General features: G+C 42.2%; 2 long non-coding RNA genes across 4 annotated transcripts in view; one reads left to right on the top strand and one right to left on the bottom strand.

The window, feature by feature from the left end:
* The window catches only part of LOC121042794 (uncharacterized), a 37,671-nt gene extending 23,461 nt beyond the window's left edge, over nucleotides 1-14,210 (top strand). The window contains exons 3-4 of the long non-coding RNA XR_005796449.1: nucleotides 3,834-3,959; nucleotides 13,895-14,210. This is a non-coding gene — a long non-coding RNA (uncharacterized LOC121042794). The remainder of the gene's footprint in view (nucleotides 1-3,833; nucleotides 3,960-13,894) is intronic.
* On the bottom strand, nucleotides 11,553-14,630 carry LOC121042793 (uncharacterized). Of its 3 annotated transcripts, XR_005796447.1 has the most exons (4): nucleotides 14,223-14,621; nucleotides 13,595-13,724; nucleotides 13,355-13,439; nucleotides 11,553-12,792 (listed from the first exon to the last, which is right to left on the bottom strand). It is a non-coding gene; the product is annotated as an uncharacterized LOC121042793 (long non-coding RNA). The 3 variants fall into 3 exon arrangements; XR_005796446.1 differs by having other exon boundaries at nucleotides 13,355-13,724; nucleotides 14,223-14,630; XR_005796448.1 differs by lacking the exon at nucleotides 13,355-13,439 and having other exon boundaries at nucleotides 14,223-14,596.
* Nucleotides 14,631-15,127: the final 497 nt, after the last annotated feature.

Below are 15,127 nucleotides of genomic sequence, written 5' to 3'. Positions count from 1 at the left end.
AAAACAGACCTTGAAAATATTCTCATTAAATATGTAAAACATGTTTCAGAAATTTCAGGAAAGTCATGACATGCTTAGGGAAACCTAGCTGGTTAGTGGAAGAACCTGGTCCAAGAGAACCAATGTGTCTTGCCTCTTTCTACCACAGGATCTTCAGAGTTGGAGAAATTCCATAAACATCTTCCAGAATAGTTACAGTCTGAGTGTTTAAGCCAGGGACTATATTTCCCCTACACATCCCCTGAAATATGTGCACAAAGAGAAACCTGCTATCTACACTTCTAAAATAGCTCCTACCTGTGTGCTCTAAGTCTTGGTTTGTGCCACACCCAAGTTAGAGAGCTGGCTTATCTGGGACCATCCCCCTACTTCACCCAGAAGCCAGTCACCAAACCTGCCAATTTTCATGTTGGAACAACGGAGAGGATCTGAACACTCTCCTATTCTCATCACGATTCCCTAATCTTTGGCTCGGACTGTTTCATACACGTCTTAAATGCTCAGTGTTACCTATGGCTCTATCTCACATGGACTCAAGAGGCACATGAACTGTGGATGGGAACTTAGAGAGTTCCAATCTCTATGTATGACACTTCTGGTAGGTGGGATTGGATCTGAGCGGAGCAGTGTTCTCCTCCTTGGGCCTGGTTCCAGGTTAACAGTGACCATGAAAATAAGCTGTAAATTAGTTTACAAGACTGACCTCAACAATGCCAATTGAGACAAAGTCTTGATAATTGATTCCTTCAGAGGCACAGAGAAAGCGATCTTGACTTAGTGGTACCAACACTGGATTGTCAGGTTTCCTTAGCAACCTGCAGTCCTGCCCTTGGTGACAAATTGGGAGCTCCAATTTCCTTCTAGCTCTAAAAATTCTCATTCTATGAATATCTGTGGCTTTAGAGAGCTTACTAAAGGGAGAGTGGTACAAAAGAAAGACTATTAAACTTGACTATTAAACATGGACTGTTGAAATAGAAGCAGGGACACAGATGGCTGGCTAGGAGGTAATGTGATGGAAGTCAGAGAAGCAACAGGCTATGTTTCGTTCTCCCATGGGCCAAGTATGATATCAGGAGCATCCAATGGCAATTCTAAATTAACACAAGTTTAAGCTTGCTCCAGCCCACTCTGTTAACTAAGGCAGGGTAATGAGTACATATTGTTGAAAGCTTTCTTTTTAAAATGGCTATACACTATGAACTTCAGGAATTCAGTTGTCACATTTTAGAGAAAATGTCATTATCCAGAACTATCCTCTGCTAACACACGCTGAGCTATTACTATATTGTACCATTAGAAGCACCGGTTTTAAGTCCAGACGTTCAGACCCAAGGGCAGAGGTTCATGTTCGATCTGATCCTGCGGCATCTGGAGGGACAAGGAGAGAAGTAGGAAAACTGTCAAATGGGGCCTGAACTTCCCAGTTCAGGACCTGCAGTGATACAGGTTATCCGTCTTACAGGAACAAAGTACATAATAGATTGCAATCAGTGTTCTTGAGCAAGATAAACTAAGGGTGGCTGTTCCCTTTTCTGTAAAATATGTGTGGTTTGGGACAGGGAATCTGAATAACATCCACCAGTCCCTTGCTTGTGGTCCCTTTTGTTTACTGTTGCTGTTAGTTTCTCTTTTGATGCAAATATCTCCATGAAGAGTTTGGGAGAAACTTGTCCACATATATCACAAAGAAGCCAAAAAGACAGTCAGGGATGTCACCAGGAGCCCCAAGGGAATGACAGAGCAGGCCAGGACATCTTCTTCCTCTGCTGGAGGCCAAGGCTTGCCTGCAGAAGCCTGGCTGCCCATAGCATTTTCCAGGCCCGCCAGGGATCCAGGAAGAGCAAGTCCCCAAGTTCTGGACAAAAGAGGTAGCAGAGAGCTAACAAAACTCCACCTTTGCTGCCAGTGAAAGCTAGGTCAGGGAGCATACCTCAGGGTCATTGCCCAAATGGGTCTGCTAACCCCGGTCAAAGGTCAGCCTCCACCCAAGGGAAGGTGGAATCTGTAAAGTAAACACATTTGCAGGGGGCAGCCTCTGGTTGGCCTGGAAGGAAAATAAAGGAGAAGAATAAAGTCAACTCATCCTTGCTGAGGAGCTACGGCCAGTCACTCTGCCCCGGCAACAGACTTGACCAATGACTGTCAGCCACCACCCAAGGTCTTACCCACCTAAGACCGCAGAGGAAGCAATGTGGTAAGAGGGCAGCTGTATGGAGGGAAATCCTTCACAGCACCCCTAAGACAAATGGATATTCATGGAGGCTAGGAAACCTTATTAAATCTCGCCAGTTTAGAAAATAGGAGTATCTCAAATATTCATCCCCTTCCTGCCGAGCTTTGGATTCTAAAGGCTGTTTGTTCACTTGTAAGATCTATTTTGCCAAGGCCTTGAACCTGACAGTCTGGCAGAGGGGGGTAGGGACAACAAGTGGCTTCCATACCTGGGGCTCAGTGTGTGCTTGAGGACAGGGTGGCCGCCCCCTCCCCTGCTGCCAATACCTATGGGAGCCTTGAGCTGCCTGCATTCTATTAAATACCACTTGGATGTGCCAGGGACACTGGCCATCTGCCCAGAGCTCTGTTCCCCCTCCAGCTCCCTCTGAGAGAAGACCTGGCCTTGAACCTCTTCCCAGTTGGCTGGAGGCTCTTCCCCCTCAGTCTGGTTCCTGCTAGCTCTTTTCCTGCCTAGATTTCACCTCCTCTCACATTGCCCAGATGCTTCTAGGATACCCGCAAATCCCTGAGAACTAGTGGCACTGCCCTTCCCTTGTTCCCTCCCTCCCTTCCTCCTCCCTTCTTGGATCAAGTATCGGCTTGAGAATAGCTGGCACTCAATCCAGAGAGGCAAAGAGGACTGGCAGGAAATGGGCAACCTCCTCTCAGTGGGCATTTGCCCAGCATGGCACCGTGAGATCAGCGTAAGAACCGGCCAGGCCCCTGGTCCTGTGCCCCCCTCTCCCTCCATATTCCTCGGCATCCTCTCATTTATACTCTTACCCTCTTCTTTCTCTGGCTCTTTTTCGTTGTTCTGCCTTATTGGCTATGTTCCTTCTCTTCCTCTTTCTATCTCTAGGTGTTAATTTGGGTTTGTTTTTTTTTTTTTCCAGCCTCCTCCCCAGCCCCCTTTCACTTCTTCCAGCTACTCAGCCTCTCCCACACATAACTGTAATCTGGTTGCCTGGATTTGTACAATAGCCTCCTAAAAAACCCTCTGTGGATGCAGCCTCCACCTCTAATTCTTTCTCCACTTTAGACAGAGTGACTACTTTATGTCACTCTCTGATTCAAGACCCTGCATTGACTTCCCAGCAGCCACAGAACTGAGTCTAAACTCCAATATGGCAGACAATGTCCTTCATATGTGCCTTTCTTCCGTCCACTCAAGTGTTTATTGGTTTAGCAAACAAATTAGTTCAGCCAGTGAGTGCCTACCATGAGCAGATATTGTACCGGGAGCTGAAGATAAAATAAATACACAAATATTTTCAAATAAAACCATGTCTGGGATTTGCTTCAAAATAATCCAAGGAGTAGGGGAGGAGAGTTGGTCAAATGGAAGAGGTATAGAGAAAACAAGACTGACCATGAATTGATAGTCACTGAAGCAGGCTAATGGAGATGGGACTTCATTCTGTTATTCTCTCCGCCTCAGTGTAGGTTTGAAAATGTTCTGTTAGAAAAATGATGGGTAAAGACAACTGGCAAGTCCTTGGCTTCCCTTTTCTCATGACTCTCCCTGTGCTCTATGCTCAGAATCCCTGAAGCAGCTTGTTATCGCATGATTACAATTTGTTGTAATTGCTTGTTTAATTGTCTGCCTTTTCTACTAGGCTACAAGCTCTGTGTGCACAGGGTGTGCACTAGGCACTCAGGAAATGCCCACTGAATGAATGAGTCTGATCAACTCTGGAGGCAGTAGCAGAAGCACCGGCACAGCAGAGTCTGGTGGAGGACAGGTGAGGCAGAGGACGGGCTAAGTGGGCACGCTGGCTGGGCACCACAGTTAGGCATTTGCACCCTGGTCTAGCAGCTTTGGGGCAGGATCCACTTAGAGTCGTGTCCTAGACATTTTCCGGACAGAAAAATGTGGAAGCTCATTTTGTAACGTCTGGATGAATGATCTGGTAATACTTTTTCTGGCTTCTCAATAAATTGTGAAGTGAGTCAAGAATGACATTTCTTGTAAGTTCCTTCTCAATAATACACCACCTGCCTCCTGCCATACTTGAACGCAGAGCAGGTAAATATGAGTTGTATGAAATGACATGATTTATTATTCAATAGAAGTGTCAAGTGCAGGACACTTCCACCCGGTGGACATACATAGCTGGTCATCAGGCCTTTCCTGAACTGTCCCGGAAGTGGCCACTCCAGTCTTGCTGTCTCCTGTTATTTTGTAAATAGCATCAATCACCGCCCACAGTCATGCGTAGTGTCCTGATTGGTCGTCTGCCTCCCTGCCTTAGAGTGTAAGCAACCTATAAACAAGGGCTCTGTCTACTATTAACTGGGCACAAGGTAGGTGTTCAGTGAACACATGAATGAAGCTGGTATTTATTACTGAGCAGAGCCCCTCGGCAACAACAGAAGCAAACGTTTTTTATATAGTTTTTGTTTTGGTTTTTTTTTTTTTTTTGGTCTCTGCATCCATGCAAGAGTTTATAAAAGCATTCTTTCAGTAAAACATACAAAGGTAATAAAACATTTTAACAACATGAATGAAATGAGCAAAAGAAAGACCTCTCTTATCCCATGATCTCTCTCTGCGATGAAAAGTTCTGAGTAACATAGAGGGCTTCTGATATAAAATGTTGACAGTGTAATCTCCTTTTATTTTTTTCCAGTGGAGTTCTTACATAAGTACTGTCTAACCAAAGAACAGTCTCTAGTATTTACAGAAATGAAACCATATTTACAACCCTTTGGGATTTCTTCCATGATAGGATTTTTAATGACTACATGTTTTGTTGTATGGATTTCCTTATTATTGTGCCTTTCAGTTAATAGTAATTTTCATTATTTTAAGTGCTGTTGCTATTAAAATGTTTGTATTAATAGTTACATCTTTGTGCTAAATAATTACTTCTATGGAATCAATTCCCTATAAACAAATTGTTAAATTGAAGGATATAAATATTATCAAAACTTAGGCTAGCTTTCCTTATTTCCAAGTTCTTGATCTATAAAACTGAGTAGATTCTTAACTCCTCCCTGGAACTAGAGTCCTGCTTTTTGTCCCTCCCAGTGGCTGGGAGATTGGCTCTCGTATATCGGCCACCCAGATGTCTATTTTATATCACAGGCGTACCTCTCTGTCATGGCTCCCTTTCCAGATTTCCAGATTCTCTGCCCCACTGTTCTGTCTTCTGAGGCACGCCATTTTTCTGAACCATATTTGACATTACCAGACCCCTTGCACAGGGTCACCCTTGCCCTGGTGGGTGTCTGGAGTCAGGTGCTGCCTTCCCCTAATGCCCTCTCTATCTCGTGTGTAAACATACACAATAGTCTTAAGCCGTGACAACTGTTACAACGTCTTGGCTTTTATGGCATATTTCTGGTCATCTCTGAAACTTACACATTCCTGCTTCCTTGCTCATGTACTCCCAAATGTAACTCTCAATTATAACTTTATTCCTTTAATAAAATATGATCTTCTTTATAATGATCAACTATGTGGCATGGGTTCTGGGATGCCTCATGGGAAAACCGCATGACAATTACTGACAGCCCATTAAGAGTAATGACTCTAATTATCTTAATCATAAAAGAATGATATTTAACGTGTTTTAAAATTTGTTTTATTACAGTAAAATACATACAACATGATGTTTACCATTTTAACCATTTTTAAGTGTATGATTCAGTGGCATGTAAGTACACTCATAATGTTGTGTGACCATCACCATAATCCATTTCCAAAACTCTTGCATCACCCTAAACAGAAATTCTATAACCATTAAGCAATAATTTCGTATTCCCCTCTCTCCCAGCCCTGGAAACTTGTATTCTACTTTCTGTCTCTGTGAATTTGTCTCCCCCCCCCCACCCCCCACCATGAGGGAGGGAGATCATGAGCAGGGGGCAGGGGCAGAGAGAGAGAGACAGACAGAGACAGAGAGAGAATCTTAAGCAGGCTCCATGCTCAGCAGGGAGCCCAATGTGGGGCTCGATCTCACAACTGTGAGCCAAAATCAAGAGTCAGACGCTCAGCTGACTGAGTCACCTATGCACCCCCAATTTTTCTATTCTTGATATCTCACATAAGTGGAACCATACAGTGTTTGTCTTTTTGTGTCTGACTTATTTCACTTAGCATCATGTTTCCAAGGCTTATCCATGTGTCAGAATCTCATTCCCTCTTTATGGCTGAATTATATGACATGTTCAACTCAGGACATTATTACTGCAGTTTTAAGCAAAATCCACCAGGTGGCAGAGGAAAGGACTCAACAGAAAACATGCACATTTCTAATTTAAATGAATAATGGCAAATAGCTGATTACTTCTGTTAATAGAAAAGACCTGCAGACCTTTAACATGAAATTCACTCTGCGAGACATAGAACTAAATGGGTGATTTAAATCCGATTTAAATCTGAACGCCAATCTTTGCCTGAGGATATTTGCTACTAGAAAAAAAAAAATGGTGCTTATTCTGATTTGCCTTTGCACAATTTCCTTCTTCTGGGAGAGAGACTTTGCAGTTCTCCCCTCTCACAGTTCACAGGATGCACCAAGTGCACCATCTCCCACCCCCACTGGGCTCACCGTGGCCACAGCCTCCCCACTCCCACCAGTGCCCAGCAGCTATGGAGCTTCTCCATGCTTCACCACTAGTAACAGATTTTTTTTAAAACTCAATTTATTTAAGCTAAAAAACCTCACAAAAACAGTTCATCCATTGCTCCCACCCCCAACCTTTGCCCACCCCCTCTTGTGCAACCACCAATCTGTTTTCCATAGCTGTGAGCTTGAGATATATATATTATATATATATTTATAATATATATGTTATATATATATATATTAGATTCCGCATATAAGAAAGATCATATATTATTTGCCTTTCTCTGTCTAATTTATTTCACTTAGTGTAATTCCCTCAAGATTCATCCATATTGTCACAAATGGCAAGATCTTATTCTTTATTATAGCGGGGTAATAGTCCATTGTATATATATACTACAGCTTTATCCATTCTTCCATCCACTGATGGACATTTAGGTTGTTTCCATATCTTGGCTTTTGTAAATACTGCTGCAATGAACACGGGGATGCACATATCTTTTCCAATCAGTGTTTTTGTTTTCTTCAGGTAAATACCCAAAAGTGGAATTGATGGATCATATGTTAGTTCTATTTTTAATTTTTTGAGGAAACTCCGTGCTGTTTTCCATAGTGTATGGTTGCAGAGCTTACATTCAGATCTTTAATCCATTTTGAGCTAACTTTTGCATATGGCATAAGGTGGTGGTCAGTTTTCATTCTTCTGCACATGGCTGTCCAGTTGTCCCAATACCATTTATTGAAGAGACTGCCATTCCCCCACTGTACATTCTTGACTGCTTTGTCATAAATTAGTTGACTAAATGCATGGATTTATTTCTGGGCTCTCCAGTCCTTTCCATTGATCTATGTGTCTGTTTTTATGCCCGTATCACACTGCTTTAATTACTATAGCTTTTTAATATAGTTTGAAATCAGGGAGCATGATGCCTTCAGCTTTGTTCTTCTTTCTCATGATTGCTTTGGCTACTTGGATGTCTTTGATGGTTTCCTGCAAACTTTAGGACTCTTCTATTTCTAAATTCCTTCCTAACAGATCCTTAAATACTACTCTTTTTATGGAAAAAGCATTAAGGAAATGCTTTACCTGCTGTGAAGGCAAATTCAAAGTAACAGAAGTAAATGATGTAAAGAGAAAAAGAAAAAATATTCCCTATAATTACAAAGAGGCCAATAAGTAAGCAGATTAGATATTTTGAGTTATTCATAGAAATCAACATGTTTTATATATAGGATCAATCTCACGATTATTTCATTTGAGCAGTCCTTGATTTGTTTTCCATAAATTTCCAGAGGGATTCCCAATTAGTCTGCACACTGAATTAAGACAGTCCCTCTACATTTCCCCTCTCTGACACATACTTTGGGATGGCAATGAAGCAGGAATGATGTAAGAAATTTTCAACGGTTGTCTAGCTTATTTTTTGTTTGGAAGGAGGAAGAAGATGAATAGGAAAATAAAACTCACATTTGTGGACCCAGAATTCCTTTTAGCATATAGATTGATCATATGTTTAGAGGGTGGAAAATGTCCATTAGTAATTCTTCAGGTGCATCATGGCACAGGGACACTTGAGGTTATGGTGTGAGGGAGTCAGTGACATGGCATGTGAAGTATTCAGCTGGAAAATGCAGAACATCAGTCAGCTGCTCTCAGAAACGAACTCCACTGATAATACCAAAGCCCTGCTCTGACATTAAAACCCTATGGCCCGTTTGGTCTTACTGAAAAGCACAGTGCTTGGCAATTTTTTCCAAGCTGACAAACATCATCCTCTGGGAGCAGAAGGCGAGAGCTGTCCCATAGTTTCAGAACCTCATGTTAGTCTCGGTTGGACTTGTCTAGCGAGTCGACTCATCCATTTCCCAACGAGGCAGCAACCAGATATATTGGCATTATTCAGGACCACGCCCTGCCGTAAATGCTTCTTCAGCCACATTTCCAATATTTTGGAACTGCTACTTTCATTCCCATTTCAATACATGTTTATGACCTGAATTTTTAAGTCTGCCGCTTTTTTGATCACAAATCAGACTAAGCATTTATATTATGAAAAAAAAAAATGCTGGGCCAGCTGAAAAGTACACTCTAATTACAATAATAATGTAACAGCAAAAGAGACTTTATCTGATAATTCAAGAACTCTGGAGCATCATATTATAGCAAATTTTATGGGACGCTGCATTTTATTGATGAGTAAGAAAAACAGGGGTTGGAATAGATATGTTTCCTCAAGAAGTTTTGACTCAAAAACAGGAAAAATTCTCTTCCTATTTCTTTCAATTTCTTTACTTTTCTTTTCCCCCTGTTGAATTTCCTCCAAACCGAAAAAGTTCTTTTTAAAAAAAAGCCAGTTTTCAACTTAGTTGTAATTAGGTTTTAATCAATGCAACGGTTTTTAACATTGTATACTGTCTTTCTCTCCAGTTAATTGGATTATCTTATAAGCCAGTTAACAGCCTGCAGTGAACATATTCTATCGGGCAAAATACTGGCTTCCATTAAGTGTCACGGAGGTGTTATTATCTCTGGGGGAAAAAAATGTAGAAACGGAGACACAAAGAAGTAGCATGAGTGGCCCAGCTGATGTGAAAATGTCACATTTCCTGAACTGATTGGTGAGAATAGTTGGCTACGCTTTGGGTCCAATCCCCTGGTGGGCCAGATAATAATATGCTATCCTGGTCACAGATTCTGGCGAGCCAAACGTCTGACCTGTGTACGCCACATGTCAAAATATAGATCAGGCACCAGAAGAATCTGTGTATATACCTGTCCTCACGGGCAGAAAGACCGCCGGAAGCACAAGCCCTGCTGAGACGGACGAGTAGTGAAATTAAACACTAAGGTTGACGCATACACACACATACACCTTGCAAATGTGAACTATGCCAGGTATGCTGAAGTATCCTGATGACTGTGTTGGAGGAACGCACATGTCACGCTGCATTTGTCCCAAATGACACATCACTTGTCTATTAAAGACATCCTTCTCTTATTTGTCCTTGAAATTCCAGGCCACTAAAGATAGCTCTCTTTAAGGTTAACCAATTCATGTTCTTTGTTGACTTTCTGAAATTATAAGAAAGAAAAAAAAAAGTTAAAATGTCAGCTAAATAAAGTGAACACTTGGGTATTTGGGTACTCCAAACCTACTTTGGAAATAAGAAGGCTATGAAATATAAATTTCTCATACATCAGATGTAACAAAGTTACCAGCATATTTTAAGAATCCAAGTTGTGGGGCGCCTGGGTGGCTCAGTCGGTTAAGCGTCCGACTTCGGCTCAGGTCATGATCTCGCGGTTTGTGGGTTCGAGCCCCGCGTCGGGCTCTGTGCTGACAGCTCAGAGCCTGGAGCCTGTTTCGGATTCTGTGTCTCCCTCTCTCTGACCCTCCCCCGTTCATTCTCTCTGTCTCAAAAATAAATAAACGTTAAAAAAAAAAAAAAAGAATCCAAGTTATCATAAAAGACCGCTGTCTACTCCAAATCCCTTGTTTTTTCAGATTAAGAAACAAGAGCCAGACATGATAAGAGATATCCCTGTGGCACCCAAAAGAGCATCAGGGCATAGTCGTGGCAACAGAGAGAAGCTTGCCGCCCATGTTAACCACTATTTAAGTCTGATGCAGGGCATCAGCAGTTCACAGGCACAGAAATTCTCCACGCTGGAATGCATTCCTGAGGCAGTGTGGTGTGGGGGAAAGAAGGCAAGGTTTAGAATCAGCTTTCCATTCCCAGTTCTGGCTCTTTTATTTACTAGCTCCCCACCCTGTAGCTGTGTGACAGTGACAAAAGTAACCTCTTGGAGCCTCGGTTTTTTCGTCAAAAAATTGGGGATAATCAGACCTAACTGTGAAGGTCTGATGTGAGGATTAGAGACACACAGTAAGTGGCCAAATTATAGCTATTATCATCGATAAGAGGCTTGACATAATCGTGAATTCAGTTATTTATTTATTTTTTAGTGTTTAGTTTCCATGCAAGTTAGTTAGCATACAATGCAATAATGATTTCAGGAGTAGATTCCAGTGATTCATCCCCTACATACAACACCCAGTGCTCATCCCAACAAGTGTCTTCCTTAATGCCTCTGACCCATTTAGCCCATCCCCCCACCCACAACCCCTCCAGCAACCCTCAGTTTGTTCTCTGTATTTAAGAGTCTCTTATGTTTTGTCCCTCTCCCTGTTTTTACATTATTTTTGCTTCCCTTCCCTTATGATCATCTGTTTTGTATCTTAAATTCCATATATGAGGGAAGTCATATGGTACGTGTCTTTCTCTGACTAATTTCGCTTAGTACAATACCCTCTAATTCCCTCCACGTTGTAGCAGATGGCAAGATTTCATTCTTTTTGATTGCCGAGTAATACTCCACTGTATATATATACCACACCTTTATCCATTCATCCGTCGATGGACATTTGGGCTCTTTCCATACTTTGGCTATTGTTGATAGTGCTGCTATAAACATGGGGGTACATGTGTCCCTTCGAAAGAGCACACCTGTATCCCTTGGATAAATACCGAGCAGTGCAGTTTCTGGGTCATAGGGTAGTTCTATTTTTAATTTTTTGAGGAACCTCCATACTGTTTTCCAGAGTGACTGCACCAGTTTGCATGCCCACCAGCAGTGCAAAAGAGACCCTCTCTCTCTGCATCCTCGCCAACGTCTGTTGTTGCCTGAGTTGTTAATGTTAGCCATTCCGACAGGTGTAAAGTGGTATCTCATTGTGCTTTTGATTTGTATTTCCCTGATGATGAGAGCGATGTTGGGCATTTTTTCATGTGTCAGTTGGCCATCTGGATGTCTTCTTTATGAATTCAGTTTTATATGGGAAGACAATACTAGGGACCTGGCTTCAGCAGGGCATGTCCTATGACTAATGGCTCCCAAATAACAAGCTGAAGTGCTTATCTGTCATTCTCCACCTCTATCCCCACATGCCTGTCACATTATACTTTAAGATAAAACATTTATTTTGGGAATTTGACCCAGTCTCGGGGTTGGATGCGTGATCATGAAATGCTATAAAGCTACGTGGCCTGCGTGGGGACTGAGTTAGAAGTCTGGATTATCATTTGTAAGGTGTCCCAAGCAGGTGAGCCAACCATACCTACAAAGAACATGGAGGCCAGGGAATTCTCCCAGTTTCCGCACTCAACAAACACTGAGTGCAGATCATTGTCTCATTTGTACCCATGAGGTTTTAATTTATGGAAGCAACGGAATGACGAAATGGCGAGGTCAATGCCATTGAAAAAAGAGTTTATTACTTACGTTACCACAGAGAAGGGGGCCCACCACACCAACGCAGGGTCACAGGGTGGGTACCAGGTTGTAGTTAGGACACAGAAGCAGAAGCCAGGGGAAAGCCTAGGCCAGCGCCTTTATCGGGGTTGGTGTGGGAAAGTCAAGGCTGGGCAGAGCAAACATTTTAGAATTAGCCAGTTTGAATAATTCAGGCCAGTTTGGGGGCTATAGGGATGATCTCTGATTGACTGGTACCTGGCCCTGGGATGACTTAGGTCGGGGTTAACACTGGTGTGCTGTCGGAGAGTCAGGGAGAGCGTTGAGGGGATACACACGAGACTATACGTGCATACAGAAGGCATAGTTCTAGGCAGGTTGCCATTATCCTCAGGAAGTAGCTAGCACCGGGAGGGGCAGTCTCTCCCTGGGGCTGGAAGGCCTCCCAAATATTAAAACGCCATAAGACACGGGAAACAAAAAACATGATGAACACAGTGACATTAGTTTCAAACAAGTGTTTCCTTCTTCATACTATTTTCAACCCATCCCTCAAACACTTAGAGTTCTCCTATAGTATGCAGAAACTACATTGTCATCTTCTTTGTAAATAGTGAGCAGCCTTGGTTTCAAATCTGTACCTGGGTGGGGCACCTGTGTGGCTCAGTTGGTTAAGCATCCAGGTCTTGATCTCAGGGTTATGAGTTCAAGCCCTGCATTGGGCTCTGCACTGGGTGTGAAGCATACCTTAAAAAAAAAAAGAAAAAAAAATGCAGCTGGATGGAGTTTGGAGTGGTTTTAATTCTGCCTTTCATAAATAGAGTTCTTTTAAAAGACCATGAAGTTCATGTTGAGTCATCAAGTCATAGACGTTCAAGGACTAGAGGGGTCTGGGAAGTCACTCAAACCCCCTCTTTCATTTTATATCTGGGGAATCAACCATTAAACATTCTCCGGAGTCTCAATGGCTTAACTACTATTAAAATCAAACACAGAATATAATTAAGCATGTAATTAGAAACATTAATAACCATACTCAGCCAAAAAGTAGTTACATTTCAGAGTGCAACTAAATGCTTTTTTCTTGTCTTCTCTCCTCCAAAGTAATGGTTCAAAGTGGAGACGTTAGAAAAATGTCTCTGCAGATCAGCAGAAGTCAGGGGAAACTACAGGAGTCATTTTCAGGACAGATTTCTCCATATGGAATCAGCCTGCCGCCACCAATGCAATCAGTGGACTTTGGACAAAATCAAAGCCATCAGCTAGACCAAGACAGCTCTCTGGTTAAGATCAAGGCAAAGGCCCTCACCCAGTAGACATCTGTATGAATTGCTGTCTGGGGAAGAATGAAACACTCCATTCTTGACTTTTCTGTTTTGTCTCGGTGTTTCCACCTGTTTAAGAGTAATAATGTAAAGGCAGCAAGGACAGGCACATTACATTTTGGATACTTTTCCCCCTAGCTGATTCAGCTGCCTGAGTCTAAAGATAAAGACGGTATGCCGAGAACTAGAAAAATGGAACAGGGGAAGCCAAGGCATGTCCTTACCTGGAATGAGAAGCAGAGACTAACTGCAGGGAGATGCCAAGGTGCTAATAAAACCTGGACTCATTATAATACCCGGAATTGTTCATCCGTCTTTCTGAAGCACCGAGCACTATGAAGACATACATACTGCCTGGAAACAGATACGGTTAGAAAATGATTAGAAACGCAGACTATTTTGTTCAGTTAGTTTTTGTTTTGTCACAGTAACGCATGCACACAGTTAAAACACCCTACTAGTCCTACCAGGCTAGTTAGGAAAAACAGTTGCAGTTTCCTGCCTGCCGTTTTCTCTCTTTTCAGCCACAGCTGTGTACAATCCTGTCCGTCAATTCTTTTGGTATTTACCTCTACACCTCTGCAAAATATTCTTATACTACCATTTCCTGCAAGTTTTTCTCAGTGTTACGCATCATCCAAGGACTTCCCACCGTGGCAAGTAAGAATTTAGCTCGCTTTCAGTGCTCTTCCCACCTCCTTGGCCCCATCCTGCCTCGACTTCACATCCCTGCATCCTCCCAATTAAGTTATATTTGTAGTTATAATTGTGGTTAGATCCATATCTACATTATTATCGCTGTGTAAATGCTATTACAGCATGCTCTGTGATACTTAGAGGAGGACTTCTAACCTAGTATGGAGGGATCATTCAGGTGTATCTTCATTCGACAAGTGTTTATTGATGCTTACACCCTGCCAAGCACTGTGCTCAATGCTGGTTACACAGGGGTAACCAGGGAGCTATGGGCCTTCCGTTGTGATGTAGAACAGTCAGCCCAGGATCTGGAACCAGACTGCCGGGGTCAAATATTTTCCACCTTCGGCCTGCCTGGGTGGCTCAGTTGGGTAAGTGTCTGACTTCCACTGGGATCACGATCTCTTCGTTGGTGGGTTTGGGTCCCCCATCGGGCCTGCATTGGGCTCTGCGCTGGTGGGATTCTCTCTCTCCCTCTCTCTGCCCTACCTCCACTCCCACTCTCTCACGCGATCTCTCTCAAAAATAAATAAATAAACTTAAAAAAAAATCTTTTCCACTTTCTAGTCATGTAATCTTGGGTAACTTACTTAACCATTTAAAAATTTTTTTTTTCAACATTTACTTATTTTTGGGACAGAGAGAGACAGAGCATGAACGGGGGAGGGGCAGAGAGAGAGGGAGACACAGAATCAGAAACAACTTAACCATTTTATACCTCAGTTACCTAAGAATTGTTGACACAATTACATGAATGAAAATGTGTGAAGTACTATCAAGTATGTGTAATAGTACCTGGTAGAGAGTAGGCAATACAGAAATGTTACATATTATTGTTTTAGGAGTCAAATGGAAAGGAAAAATGTACATATATTCCACGAACTTATATATATAATTATATATGGTTGTATATGTATATACATACGTGTTTATGTATATGTGAATATGATGTCTATATTTATAATAAATTACTAAGAATGAAAAGTACAGAGTGCTACAAGAGTACTAAACCAGACGAATCCTTGTTTGTCTGTTTATCTGTTAACACTTTAAGTATATTC

This window comes from Herpailurus yagouaroundi, unplaced genomic scaffold (assembly GCF_014898765.1).
Source record: "Herpailurus yagouaroundi ecotype Mexico unplaced genomic scaffold, PumYag 186, whole genome shotgun sequence".
NCBI classification, from domain to species: Eukaryota; Metazoa; Chordata; class Mammalia; order Carnivora; family Felidae; genus Herpailurus; species Herpailurus yagouaroundi.
The sequence above is the reverse complement of the archived record's forward strand: the minus strand, read 5'-3'. Positions and strand labels throughout refer to the sequence as shown.